The sequence below is a fragment of the Pinus tabuliformis genome, chromosome 5_2, assembly GCF_031772625.1.
Source record: "Pinus tabuliformis cultivar Carrire ecotype Pingquan chromosome 5_2, CPIR1, whole genome shotgun sequence".
Taxonomy (NCBI): domain Eukaryota; kingdom Viridiplantae; phylum Streptophyta; class Pinopsida; order Pinales; family Pinaceae; genus Pinus; species Pinus tabuliformis.
In genome coordinates, this window is record NC_142306.1 from 1,113,392,836 (window position 1) to 1,113,407,586 (window position 14,751).

Sequence of the window (14,751 nt, forward strand, 5' to 3'; positions counted from 1 at the left end):
TCTGAAAGAGAAAGAGGTGATGGGAAGATTTCTTAGTTGAGGAGTTCCCTGGGCAGGTAACTCAAACAAAGGACGACAACGAACAGTGGTCTAATCAATGAAGAAAAACAACACTAGACCTATATCTAAATCCCAATCAACACCTGCCTCTCCTACCCATTCCCCTATTTCTATTCATGAAACCCCCCAGGCAGCTGGTAAATCCTTGAAGGATAGCGAAGAAGCAATTTCTGTGAAAACCTAGGTGGCCACAAAACGAAAAGGAAAAGGAGATAGAGTTGAGTTGGGCTTAACTGAACCGACCCCCATGACAAAAGACAAAGTAGTAGAGCCCCAGTTGGGAGCTTCCCAAATTCCCGAGAGCGCCACACCCAAACAAAAATGCAAGCGACCCCTTTTTCCCATCAATAAACCCCTTACTTCTCCGGCTGAGACCTCTGCTCAGGGCCGACAATGAACTCGTAGTATGGCTCAAGCCCAGCGATCCAAGGCTGAGGGTGCAAGTTCCGATCGTGTCCACATTTCTTCATATCCTGATTTTGATGCGCATAAGTTCGAAGTGTCCTTTGAGAGAGACCCCATGACCACATCCGAAGCAAATATCCCTGTGAATATTGCACGGGACATAGAAACCTTATCTCCCGTTCGACCATCAGTAAGCAGGAGTGCTACTAAGGCAAGTCAGCATCTTTCTTCGCCAAGAGGACGCAGTGGGAAATCGCCTGAAGGCAGTGCATCTCAGCAGTCGATGACACCTACCAGGGCTCCCACTTTTGATGCAAAGGAAAATATGAAGACTCGTCTCGTCAAACTACAGAAGACGATTGTTAAACTCAAAGAGTAGGCTAATAAGTATAAGGTATTATTTCATTATGTCAGGGAGGTCAATCACCAGGTGAGAGACTCCAATCTGAGGTTGTATACTCATAATGATGAATTGAAGAGCAAGAACATGCAGTTGTTGTGTTGGAAAGCATCGAGGTATAGGCACATTAAAAAGTTGAGTGCACAAGGGTTAGCCCTCTAGTTCAAGAAATGTTTCGCACCGGCTAAACATGGGATAGAAGTGTTGATTAAGACTGTTGGTCTTTGACCACAATTCCTTTTGTTTGCAAAATTTTTCATTTTTGGCGGATGTAATAGATGCATGAGGACATGCATCCAAATAGGCATGGGAGGATGTTGGTGCCCTGTTTTGTCCCCAATTCCACTATTCCCCACCTCCATTTTTGTCATTTTTGTACTCCTATACCTACTCTCTTATCACTTTCATTGCCCTAAAACTATCAAAATCCTTCCATGAGGTAAAGAATTTCATTTATGTCATTTTATTGTTTATTGGTTAAGTTTAAGTGAATTTAAGTTGTTCCTAACGAGCTAACTAATCAATGTGATTGAGTGTGAGTATTGCAGCAGCATGAGCAGGTTAAGATCAAGAGAGTGCTTGTCCATGAGCCATGTTCCACCATTTCTGTACTTAACAACCATTGCAGGCTTGGTACTCAACGATATAACGGATGAATAGGCTGTGTGCTTTTACATGATCGAGCCACCCAGAGTTGTGATCGAATGAGTTCAATATTTTCCATGATGAATATCTTCACCATCCTCATTGAACTTGGCCTATGCCAATATTGGGTTTAGTTGAGGATTTGTTATTCTAAATAGAATAGGTCGTTCCAGCAATCTAATCTGGAAAATTTATTTAGCCAAGTCGTTGGACTTGCTATGTTTGGTCCAGTGTTGTTTTTAACTAAAGTCGATGTCTATAAAGGTTTGATCTGTAATAACTAGGAAGTTAGTGAGCAAAAGAGAATATTGTCATTATATCATCGAAGTATTATTTCCATACATATTATTTTTAATTTGAATATTGTTATTATGGCCATGCATTGAGCTCAGAACGATTCACTTGATGGTTTGTTGTGAGTTCGTGAGTTAGATGTGTTAAGGTTTCTGTTTTTCTATAAGTAGTCAAGCTTCCCCAGGTGTGGTCGGGCTCACCATCATCTAGGAATAGCTATGTATTATTTCTTAGGAAACAAAGTCGTGTGTCAATTATAGTTTCTTCTCATTTGTTTCTAGTTTGTACATTAATTGTTTATATACTGCGTGGAGACTTTCATTGATCTGGAACGATTTCAGTGTGCTAACCATTGTATGCATTTTCAGACCTTTCAATTTAGAAATCTAAATGTGTAGTTCTTGTGTGCATCATAGAGATTGGTGCACCCTTTAAGACAGATTCATACTCTATTTTCCAAAGCAACGAGTTGTATTGTCATAACTGTGTTGTTGCAGTCATATGAAAACTTGTTTCATTCACATTGTGAATAGAATGCCTGTGGTGAGCTAGCCCCTTTGTTGAAAACACAGAACGAACCCTCAAACGCTGAAGTCAATATAATTCATTGTGTAGCAAGGATTGATATGGTGTGTGTTTAATGTGTAGAGTAGGAAGCTAGATTGGTAATATTCATTGAGTGGATTTTAGTTAATTTCGAATAGAAATCGCATTGCTTGTTTCTTTCCATTATTAAATCGATTGGTTTTCCTTTAAGTTATTTTCATGAATGTGTGTGTCATAGGAGTATTTCTTTCTAGATTGTTGATTGGAATAGCTTAACTTATATTAGTTTGATCAAGTCTTGTTTCTCGATAGGTTCTTAGTTTCTTAACAAAGTTCGCAGATTGATTTTGAAGTTCAATTGAGTGATTTAGCTTTCAGTGTGATTCCTTTTGCTTTGTTTTGAGTGCTTGAGTGTAGTACTATAGCCTAGAATTTGATATTGTTGGTTGAAATCGTAGTTTCCAGCTTGAGGTAATTTCCATTAGCAATGCCTTAGTATAACGTGTGCTTGATTAGATTTCGAAGTAGTTAAGGTTGCAATCAGCTGTGTGATTTACCTTTTTCATTGAGAAGACAGAGTGTTGGTTTCTCTTGCGTAGTTTGAGATTTGATTCATGCTAAATGCAACTGTAGGATAGCCTCTCAAGTACATTTTTGTGTGTCTTATAGCATTTCATAGTTGTCTTATTTTCTTTTCCTTCTTGAAAATAGAATTAGGGTTTGATAGTTGAGCTTGTTCCTAAAGTTATTACAGATTAGGTAATATGTATGCAGATTAGTTGAGTGTAAGAGATCAAGTTGCTTGGTTAATTATATGAGACAGAGTATTCAGATTAGTTCCTAACATAAAGACCTTTTACTTGTTGTCAAGACAGGGGAATTAATGTGAAGCCTTTCTCATTTTAGGGTTTGAATCAAGAACAATTATTGAGTGCAAGATTGATTGCTTAGTTTAAAATTGAATTACCATCGCAAGTAGATTAGATCTTCTTTCAAGTGTAAATTGTAAGAGTGAGAAATTAGGATTTGGATTTCGAATGTAACTTTAAACTGTTGAGTTGATAGGTTAAGTTTATAGAGATTTCAAAGTCTTTAAGTTGAATTTGATTATTGATTTTTTTGTGTTAGCAAGATGGATTGATTTCCTTTTTTAGTTGTGTGTTTACAAGAATTTGTGTGTTCCATTACTTATCCGATCATTATAAAGGAAACATTAAAGCTCTGGCCAAGAACTGAATGTAGAAAGCGCAGTACAACTCGTGTTTACGAGCCAGGATTGACATATAGATGTAGGAGAATTAATACACCTATTAAATCTCTCAACACCCATATATATATCATTTGGAAGGTTGTATTCTTTATTCTCCACACAGCCATTCATGCATCCCTCCACATTTTCCATTGTGGATTCATCTAGATAACAAATTGTAAGCAATAGATTACAACAACACTCAACTTAGATGATATATATTTGAGAATTCAAGGCTACTTCATTATTCTCAACCTTTGGATCTTCTTGTTTTCTTCTCCACACCTTAATGTATTTTTCTTTATGCTTTGTAGAAATTGATGAAAAAAGTAACTAGTGTCAGTCTGTTGGAAATGTTGAGAGGGGGGGTGAATCAGTATTTATTATCAATTAGCACTTTATTAATATTTTTCATAACATTAGTTAATCTTCAACAATATTATTATTATCCAATACCAAATAGTAAAAACCAATACCTAGCACCATACAACAATGCAAAAAGATAAAGACAGTAGACACAATATTTTTAGGTGGAAAATCCCCTCTGGATCAAAAATCACTGAACATTTCTTAGTAATTGTCTTCTATTCTTTTAAAAGAAATTAATTACATCAATTTTTCAGCTCTGATTAAAGGAGGCTCCAACCCCCTAGTTTACAGGAACTAACCTAAAGGATGCACCAACACCATGTGTTTTATTGGCACCCACTGAAAGGATGCATCAACGCCCTTTCGCAGTCTTTGACATACCCTAGCGTCACCCTGCCGCCCTAAAGTGTTCTTAGGAACCACCCTGAAGGTGACTCCAATCACTTGCCTTGCACCACCCTACCACCTTGTAGATTCGGCGGACCGTGTTTCACAATTTTCACACTAGATCCCCCTTGTGCTCTAAATCAATATAAGAAAGTTGTAAGGAAGATATTTTTGCACTATATATGTTGCACAATTTTTCTCAAACTGACCACCAGAGAATATTCACATCAAATCCTATCTATCAATGATGTCACTTCAAATGAAAATTGCTCAACCTAACCACTGCACAACTCTGCTCAAACTGACCATTTCACAACACTGCTCAAACACGATGCCAAATTGAACCACTGCATTGTACAAACTGCACATCAAACTGTGAATATATTCCTACATCAGTTGTACCAAAGAAACAAACGCATTTCACTGTAACAACCAATCAATGCACCCTGCAATGGTCACTTTCATTGTATTGCACTGCTCAAGAATAGATAAGTAGTCATATGCTTATGAGGCAGTCAACCCAAATCATTATGAAAAGTTGCTAATGTTTTTGCAAGTACTGGGTACTGAAGACTAATAATAGCTCAAACCAAGGTTCCTCATATCATCCCTATTATATGCTTTCAATGCTCTCAAACTCTTCCCAACGAAAGTTATCAGCATGCGTTTTATAACTTGAACAAGTATGGCTATGAAGTACATGCAACATATTTTAGACCAAAGCCCGTATCCAAATAGTAAAATACAAAATCAATATATCCCACTATCCCAATAGTAAAAGAAAAAATCCCATATTGCACTATTATTTTCAATATTGCAGGTAAATTGAGGCTCAATAATTGAACATGAATATTTGCAGATGTGTAATCAATGATGTCTGAAATTACAACAGAATTTGAAGTCAATGATTGGGTTAGTGCATTTCATCCTACCAAGGTTGTGAAGTCAATGATTGGCTTAGTGCATTTGATACTTGAAGTTGTTCAACGATACATAATGAGATTGCGGTGAGAACCATTGTCATATATTGGTAATTGTAGGATCATTGTTTTTATGGTAAACCTTAACTTCGTTGCCATAATTTTCTAAGATACTAAGGTATGTAACAATTCTCACAATTGAAACCCAAAGGTCCTAAAACAAGTCTACACCTTAGATATGTTGTAGTTTTAGAAAACTTTGGTGTGAATACAAGTGTAGGATTAAATCTGGAACACTGGAATTTCAAACCTTGTGACAATATTACAAGTGCTTATAAAGACTTAGACTTGGAACCAATAATGAGACCCTTTTCTACTCTGTAATAAAATTCAATGCAAAAACAATACTTGGAGTCAATAAGTGTTCTCTACTTCCAATAATATATATCTTTATGTCGAAATGAAACTTCCAAAATATTCTTGCATCAGAGTCATTGTCTTCAAGCCCTAAAATTCATTAATTAGGCTAATATTGTGTGTTCTAGGTTTGTGCCTTAGAAGGTCGAGTATCTACACATCAATCCTTACTATTGTCCCCTAAGTCTACAATATATAACTTGTACTTAACACAAATAGATACCCCAATGAAACCAACAAATCCAAATAAAAAACAAGAAAAATAACCTTTGCATAGGTCTGAGATTCAAAGGTTTAAAGGAAAAACAAGATAAGAAGTTTTGTGTTACTTCCCTTAGGTGACCAAGAAAAAATTTGGTGTTCAAGAAGTTTGACGTGGATTTCTTTCATAAACATTTCAAATCATCCATAGAGTCAGTTAATACAAGGCCACACTTGGAGAAGAGGTTACATGTTCAAGTTTTGTATGCCCTAACTGAAATTAATACTAAAAACCTTTGTTGTCCTATAATTTCTTCAGTGGTCTGAATATTTTAGAGAGATAGATCACGTGTTGAAGTTCATGTGTTTGGGAGGTGTTTAATGTCTCTTTTTATAGACTAAGGCATGAACATAGGAGGGGATTCTAAGGGACTGTTAAAATTTTAGAGGAGATTTTATGAGGGATTTTGAGATATTAAAAACTAATTAATACATACATTATGTTCTAATATAGGAAGGAGGGATATATGTATGGGTTTCTTCACTTTGAAAATGATTAAGTGCACTTTCTAAGGGTAAAGGATAATTTAATACCTTATCTTAAGATAATAAATCCATTAATAATAATAATTACCCTTATGTTAGATACCTGATGACTATTAACCAATAAATGTGTGCCATGAAACCATCCTAAGGGGTTTTATCCCACCAACTAGGGTCATCAGCTTCAAACTTGAATAACTCTCAAACAATGAAGAACTATGTGGCATAGAAACCATATCGACAAGGAGAATCCAATGGTGTGGATCTCTAGGAAAAACTCAATGATATTCTAGTTCAAAGAACATCAACAGAGTCAAGGTATTTCCTTAGTTTAGGGAACCCAAACCCTATGACTAGGGTTTTCAACCATCAAATAGTGGAGCTTCCAAGTTGATGTAATCCAGAAAATTATAAGAAGCATTCATTACCATTTTGACATCAACGACTAGTGTTTCAATCAAAGTCAAACCCAGTGAAACCTTAGGGTTCACATCAATGACAACTCCATCCAACAATCTCCCCTTTGTCATTGATGGGAACACACGTACTTCTTTTGCGAGTGTAACTCCCCCCTGAATTATGCTTTCATATCCTTTTCATGATTTCAATATCATTATCATGATATCTCTCCCCTTTTGACATAAATGGAAAAGGGTGACTCCCCCTGACAATATGTTTGCTTGTTGTGGACCTATAACCTACTTGTGCTCCCCCTGACGAGAAGCCTTCCTTTGTCTTATTGCAAAGTACTTGTCTCCCTTTGTTATGTTATGCTTCAAATGAATTGCGTTCGTTGAATATGGATCAACTTGTCATGAGCTTCTACAATTTTGTATTCTTAACATGTTATTAATGCTGATGAGTTCTTAACTTATAATAATCTGTCAATAACGATCATTATGGACCTGTAATCTTTTAATTGTTATTCTCTCTTGAACCTACTATGGACTTGGCATATTTTTTCTTGAAGTATTTATTCTGCCCATAATGTTGCATATTTGTCAATCGTAGACTGTCAATAGATATATCTTCAAATGTTCCAAATATTGATGCATAGACTCCCCCTCTTCAAATTCATGGAGTCAACAAGTTGTCTTCTTTAAAATAATGTATCACCCAGCTCTTCAGTTGGACCTTCTTGACTCATGTCATCATCTGATGTTCCTGTTGATTCATCGTGACCTTTTTCCATTACAAAACCTGAAATCATGATTGTTGAGACTTTCTTATCTAATTGATCGTCTTGTACATGTTTCCTTCTCCAAAATTTATTGTGCCCGACATCAAGATTGTCATTCATGGTTGATTCCATCTTATACCTTCAATCAAGAGCTATGTTCCCATAATTGTGACATTTGAAACATTCAATGTTGGAATTGTCATTCATGAAAGATTCCATCTTGTATCTGCAATAGTGATGGAGCAACTGACATGTACTCTCTACTACCATCGTGAGACTTGTCTCGTGTCCCTGTAAATTTGCTTCTAGGGTTTTGATAATACCCTAGATAATTGTACCTGCCAGAAACTTTAAAATCCCTAGCCATATGTCCAAAGTTAGTACATGAAAAACAATCACCATTAAATGAATTAGTGTACCTTGGTGGTCTTCTATATTTGTTCTTATTTGGAGGTGGTGGTGTAGTCTTTTGTTGTCCTTTGTCCTTAATCGCTTCATCATCATCCTTAATCTTCTTTGGTCCTTCACTTTGATCAGTCTTCTACTCATTTTGTTTTTGCAAAGTCTTGGAGCTTGTGCCTTCGTCACTTGGGGCTTTACCTGCTTCTTCTACCTTCATCTTCAATTGAGCCAATTTTTTATCTTTATTGTCAATAACCTGCAATTGTTCTTTTGTTCAATCCTTGAACTTGTTGACTACATTAAGAGTTGCGTCAAGTTCTTCTTTCATTCGAGAAAGGTCTTCTTGAAACTATATTTTCAATATTTGTCCTCTTCCTTACGCTTCTTCTATTTCTAGCTTTAGAAGAGTGATATTTTCTGCTTCTCTGTTGAGAACTTGTATCTGGTCCTTTTGCCTTCCATTTTCCTTCTTGAGCCTATATCTTTCTATAAGAGTTATATCCAGTTCCTTTTTCTTTTGATCAACTTTAGATACGTACCTTTTAGCATATTCCTTTTTTTTTCTTATCAGGTCTTTCTCTTTCTTTTCTGCTTCTTGCACATGTAGCTTCAATAGAGAAACTTCTTCTTTGAGTGTGTGATTTTCCTTCTCTGTGTTCTTCCAATGTTATTTACTTTCTTCAAATTCTTTTCTAAGTGATTCTTCAACCTTTTTTAGCTTCTTCCAATTGCATTTAAAGGTTGTTGATGATTTTCTCAGATTCTTCATTCTTCTTATTAAGGCATCTGACATGTCCTTTTACTATCTTCAGTTCATCTTTCAGAAATTTAATGTTTTCTTTTTCAAACTTAAGATCTTTTACAACTCTGGTCATTTCGTTTTGAAATGTGATTTCATCCATATCTTCACCTTCTTCTTCAGGAGCTTCCTTCCTGTTATCAAAGATAATAGAATCTGGAATTATTTCATTACTTGGAACTTCCTTTGAATACTCGGCGACTTTATTCTTTGTTTTTCTCATATCTTCACCCTGAGATCTACCTTCCAGTTGTTAAGTTACTACTAAAGGAACATGTTATGATACCAATTGTTGGAAATATTGAGAGGGGGGTGAATCAGTATTTCTTAACAATTATCATTTTATTAATATTTTTCAAAACATTAGTTAATCGTCAACAGTGTTATTATTATTCAGTACCAAATAGAAAAACTAGTGAACAACACCATACAACAATGTAGAAATATAGACACAATATTTTTAGGTGGAAAACCCCCTACAGGTCAAAAACCATTGAACACTTCGTAGTAATTGCCTTCTCCTCTTTTCAAATAAAATAATAACATCAAGTTTTCAGCTCCAACTGAAGGAGGCTACAACCCCCTCATTTACAAGCACCAACCTGAAGCATGCACTAACGCCCTACTGCAACCTCTGACCTACCCTAGCACCACCCTTCCACCCTGAAGTGTTGTCAAGTACCAACCTGAAGGTGACTCCAATCACCTGCCTTGCACCAACCTACCACCCTGCAGAGTCTGTGGACCACGTTTCACAATTTTCACCCTAGATCCCCCTCTACTCTGAATCAATATAAGAAAATTGTAAAGAAGATACAAATGAACTATATGTGTTGCACAAAACTTGTCAATCTAACCACTGCTCAATCAATCCACTGGAAAAGTTGCACATCAAATCTTATCTATCAATGTTGTCACATCAATTGACAACTTCTCAACCTGACCATTGCACAATCTACTCAAACTGACCACTACATAACACTGCTTAAAATGACCACTACATAACACTGCTCAAACTACACAACGCTGCTCAAATACAATGCCAAACTGAACCACTGCATTGTACAAACTGCACATCAAATTTCGAATTTGTTCCTACATCATTTGTACCAAACAAACAAACTCACTGCATTGTAATAGCTAATCAATGCACCCTGCAATGGTCACTATCACTGCATTGCATTGTTCACGAATAGACAAGCGATAATATGCTTATGAGGCATTCAACCTAAATCATTGTGCAAAGATGCTAAAGTTGTTGCAAGTACCGAGAAATGAAGACTGATAATACCTCAAACCAAGCTGCTCCAGATCGTCCCTATGACTTGCTTGAAATTCTCTCAAACTCTACCGAAGGAAGGTTACCAGCGTGTGTTTTATAGATTTCTCAATTATGGCTATGAAGTACCTGCAATACATTTTAGACCAAATCCCATATCCCAATAGTAAAAGACAGAAGCCCTAACCAAAATGATGGATAAAGGTCAAAGCCAACAAAATTTAGACAAGAAGCCCTACAACAGACTTATACTTAAGGACAAAACAAGGTGACAAGGAACAAATACATACGGCAAGACCATAGTCTAAAAAGGGGTTGTGGAATAGTATAAGAATAGTCAAATTCTTCCACAAAAACCTACTAGACAGATCAGACCTAATGGACCTAATTGGAAAACCCTAGAGCTACAGATATGTGTGTAGACCTATAGCAGACCAAAATGCAAACCCTAAACACATATTATTAACAAGAGTCCTCTTGTTATTTTATTCGCAAGACTATGATAAGCAAAGTGATATATTCTCAAGTGCTTTGAATGTTTGGAGTGGGTATGTATATATATATATATATATATATATATAGAGAGAGAGAGAGAGAGAGAGATAGAGATAGAGATATCAAGAAATTTATACAATGTATATTCTAATCCCACTATTATTTTCAATACTAATTAGAGAAATTTTGAGGTCTAAAATGGGCCTACTAATAAATATTATAAAATAATAGTGGAAATTATAAAATAAGATCAAATTACCTCATCAAGTTTTGGAGGGAAAAAAATTTACTTTTTCAACTCGTATTTTCAACTTATCTCCCTATGATGTTACTCAAATTTCCAGCAGGAGCACTCGTTGGATGCAGAATTAATTTTGCATCTAAGAAGTACCCATGTTGCATACTTTCGATGGACCATACTACACGAAAAATGTGAAATACATGAAAAAATGTGATTGCAATCACATTTTTTCATGTATTTCACATTTTTCATGTAGTAAGGTTCATCAAAAGTATGCAACATGGGTACTCCTTGGATGCAAAATTAAATTTTGCATCAACTATTTTTTCAACTCGTATTTTCAACTTATCCCCCTATGACCTTACTCAAATTTCCAGCGGGAACACTTGTTGGATGCAAAATTTAATTTTTCATCCAAGGAGTACCCATGTCATACGTTCGATGGACCGTACTACACGAAAAATGTGAAATACATGAAAAAAACGTGATTGCAATCACATTTTCTCCTGTATTTCACATTTTTCGTGTATTAGGGTTCATTGAAAGTATGAAAAATGGGTAGTCTTTGGATGCAAAATTAATTTATGCATCCAATGAGTGCTCCCCCTTGACAATTGAGTAAAATCGTAGGGAGGTAAGTTGAAAATATGATTTGAAAAAATAGTTTTTTTTTTTTTTTACTCCAAATATGTTGAATCATCCCCCATGGTTGGCATAATGATATTGAATCCTATTGGTTCTTATAAATTTTATTTTTGTTGTACATTTTTGTTTTGAGGCCCATTTTTTGCCTCAAAATTTCTCTGATGTAAATTGAAGCTCAATAATTGAACATGAATACTCGCATCTGTGTAATCAATGATGTTTGCAATTACAACAAAATCTGACATCAATTATTGGCTTAATGCATTTGATCCTACCAAGGTTGTGAAGTTAATGATTGGCTTAGTGCATTTGATACTTGAAGTTGTTCAACGATACACAATGAGATTACGGTAAGAATCATTGTCATATATTGATAATTGTAGGATCATTGTTTTAATGGTAAACCTTAACTTCGCTGCCCTAGGTTTCTAAGCTGCTAAGGTATGTAACAATTCTCACAGTGGAAACCCAAAGGTCCTAAAACAAGTCTACACCTTAAATATGTTGCAATTGTAGAAAACTTTGGTGTGAATACAAGTGTGGGATTAAGTCTACAACACTATAATTTCAAACCTTGTGACAATATTAATAGTGCTTATAAAGACTTAGACATAGAACTAATCATCAAACCCTTTTCTACTATGTAATAAAAGTCATTACAAAAAAGGATCAAGAGTCAATAAGTGTACTATGCTTCAGATAATATATATATTTATGTAGGGACGAAACCTCCAAAAGATTCTTGCATCAGAGTCGTTGTCTTCAAGCCCTAAAAGTAATTATTTAGTTTGTATGTCTTAGAAGATCGAGGGCCTACACAACAATCCTAACTGTTGTCCCCTAAGTTTGCAATAAATAACCTATACCTACACACAAACAGGTACCCAAGCGAAACCAACAAATCCAAAGAAAAAACAAGAAAAATAACCTTTTCACGGGTCTGAGATCCAAAGGTTTAAAGGAAAAACAAGATAAGAAGTTTTACGTTACTTGCCTCAGGTGACTAAGAGAAAAAGTGTTGTTCAGGAAGTGTGGCTAGGATTGCTTTCATAAACGTTGCAAAGCATCCATAGAGTCAGCTAATACAATGTTTCACTTGGAGAAGAGGTTTTGTGTTCAAGTTTGTGTATGCCCTGATTGAAATGATTACCAAAAACCTTCGTTGTCCTATGATATCTTCAATGGCCCGAAGATTTCAGAGATATAGATCATGCGTTGAAGTTCATGTGTTTAAGACTTGTTTAATGTCTATTTTTATAGACTAAGGCTTGAACATAAGAGGGGCTTCTAAGTGTTCGTTAAAATTTTAGAGGAGGATTTATGAGGGCTTTAGAGATATTAAAAAATAATTAATGCATACCTTATGTTCTAAGATAGGAAGGAGGGAGATATGTATGGATTTATTCACTTTGAAAATAATTAAGGGCACTTTCTAAGGGTAAAGGATAATTTAATACCTTACCTTAAGATAATAAATCCATTAATAATAATAATTACCCTTATGTTCTGATACCTAATTACTATTAACCAGTAAATGTGTTCCATGACGCCATCCTATGGGGTTTTAGCACCAACTTACAAAAACCGCAAGCTCCAACTTATCAAGAAGATGAGCACACCAATCCTTGGTAATTACCAACTTACAAATATGGTTTAATACTTGGTTGAGTAGGATTCCCTTGATGTAGTTCTTTTGAAATTGTTCTGCTTTGGAGAGAATTCGATTATTTGTTAACCCTCATCTCTTATTACACTGCAACTAGTGTTGTGTATGGATCCCTTCAAGGTATCTTTGAGGTGTAGTAACTCTTTCAAACTCATCTTTATTTCTTCCCTTGCTTTCACTGTGGTTATGGATTCAAAGAATATGAACATAGCCTTCAAGGTTTTCTCCAATCTTATTTTCTAGTGACTTAAGGCTTGCATCTTCTTTGCATGAAGTCTCACCAACATAACCAAGACTTGTTTTGTTGAGTGGTGATCTTTAGTTGTTGAGAATATTATCCAACATTTGAGAATTTCGCAGGTTCTTGTTGAGCTTGTCTACTTCATTATTTAAAGAGACAATCTCTACTTCAAGCCTCTCACAATTTTCTTTTTTTTTCTTTTAGCTAGCTTTTCATCACTTATTCTATTCTTTGAGCTTCTTCTAGCTAGATTTTCAAGGAGATGACTGCTTCATACTTTTTCTCTTGTTATTTCTATCTTTGTTCAGCTTCTGCTTCTAGGTTCTCATAGTCATCAACATTTTCCTTCAACTGACTTGACAACATTTATTCCCTCTTTTATGCTTCCTTTGCTTGATACCTTAGGAGGACAACTTTTGTTTCATCAATGTTATGGTTCTTCTCTTCAAGGATTTGCAACTGCTCTTTAAGTCTTGTATTTTATCTTTTCAGCCTCACAAACTTTGCTTCAACATCAATGGTGTAACCTTCTTCTAGATTTGACCATCTATTTTGATTACCTTCATCTTTTTTACAAGGATTTGTATTCATGGCTATGGAGGAGACTTCTTTCAAAGGTTTGGAGTCACGACTTCCTGACTTTGCCATCTACGTTTTTTAGGTCTACCTTTCAATTGTTACGCTAGGTCTGAAGGAACCAACTCTAATACAAATTGTTGGAAATACTAAGAGGGGGAGTGAATCAATATTTTGTTACTTTTAACTATTGTTAACTTAGTTAATCATTAATCACATAATCAATAATTCACAATGTATGAACACAAAGATCAAAATGAAAGTCAAAACTTGAAGAAGAAATGTTTGTAAGCAATCTTCAATTCATTACAACCATATGTGAGGACACCAATACTCTGTAAGCACCAACGTACAAAAATTGCAAGCTCCAATTTGTTAAGAAGATGAGGACACCAATCCTCGGTAATCACCAACTTACAAATATTGTTTAATACTTGGCTGAGTAGGATTCCCTTGATATATTGTTTAATACTTGGCTGAGTAGGATTCACTTGATATAGTTATTTTGAAATTGTTCTTCTTTGGAGATAATTCAATTCTATGTTAGATCATCATCTCTTATTATATTGCAACTAGTGTTGTGTATGGATCCCTTCAAGATATCAACATACCTTCGAGGTCTAGTAACTCTTTCAAACTCATCCTTATTTCTTCCTTTGCTTCCATTGTGTTTAGGAATTTTTGAAGAATATGAACATAGCCTTTAAGTTTTCTCCAATCTTATTTTTTGGTGACTTAAGGCTTGCTCTTCTTTGCATGAAGTCTCATCCACATAACCAAGACTTGTTTTG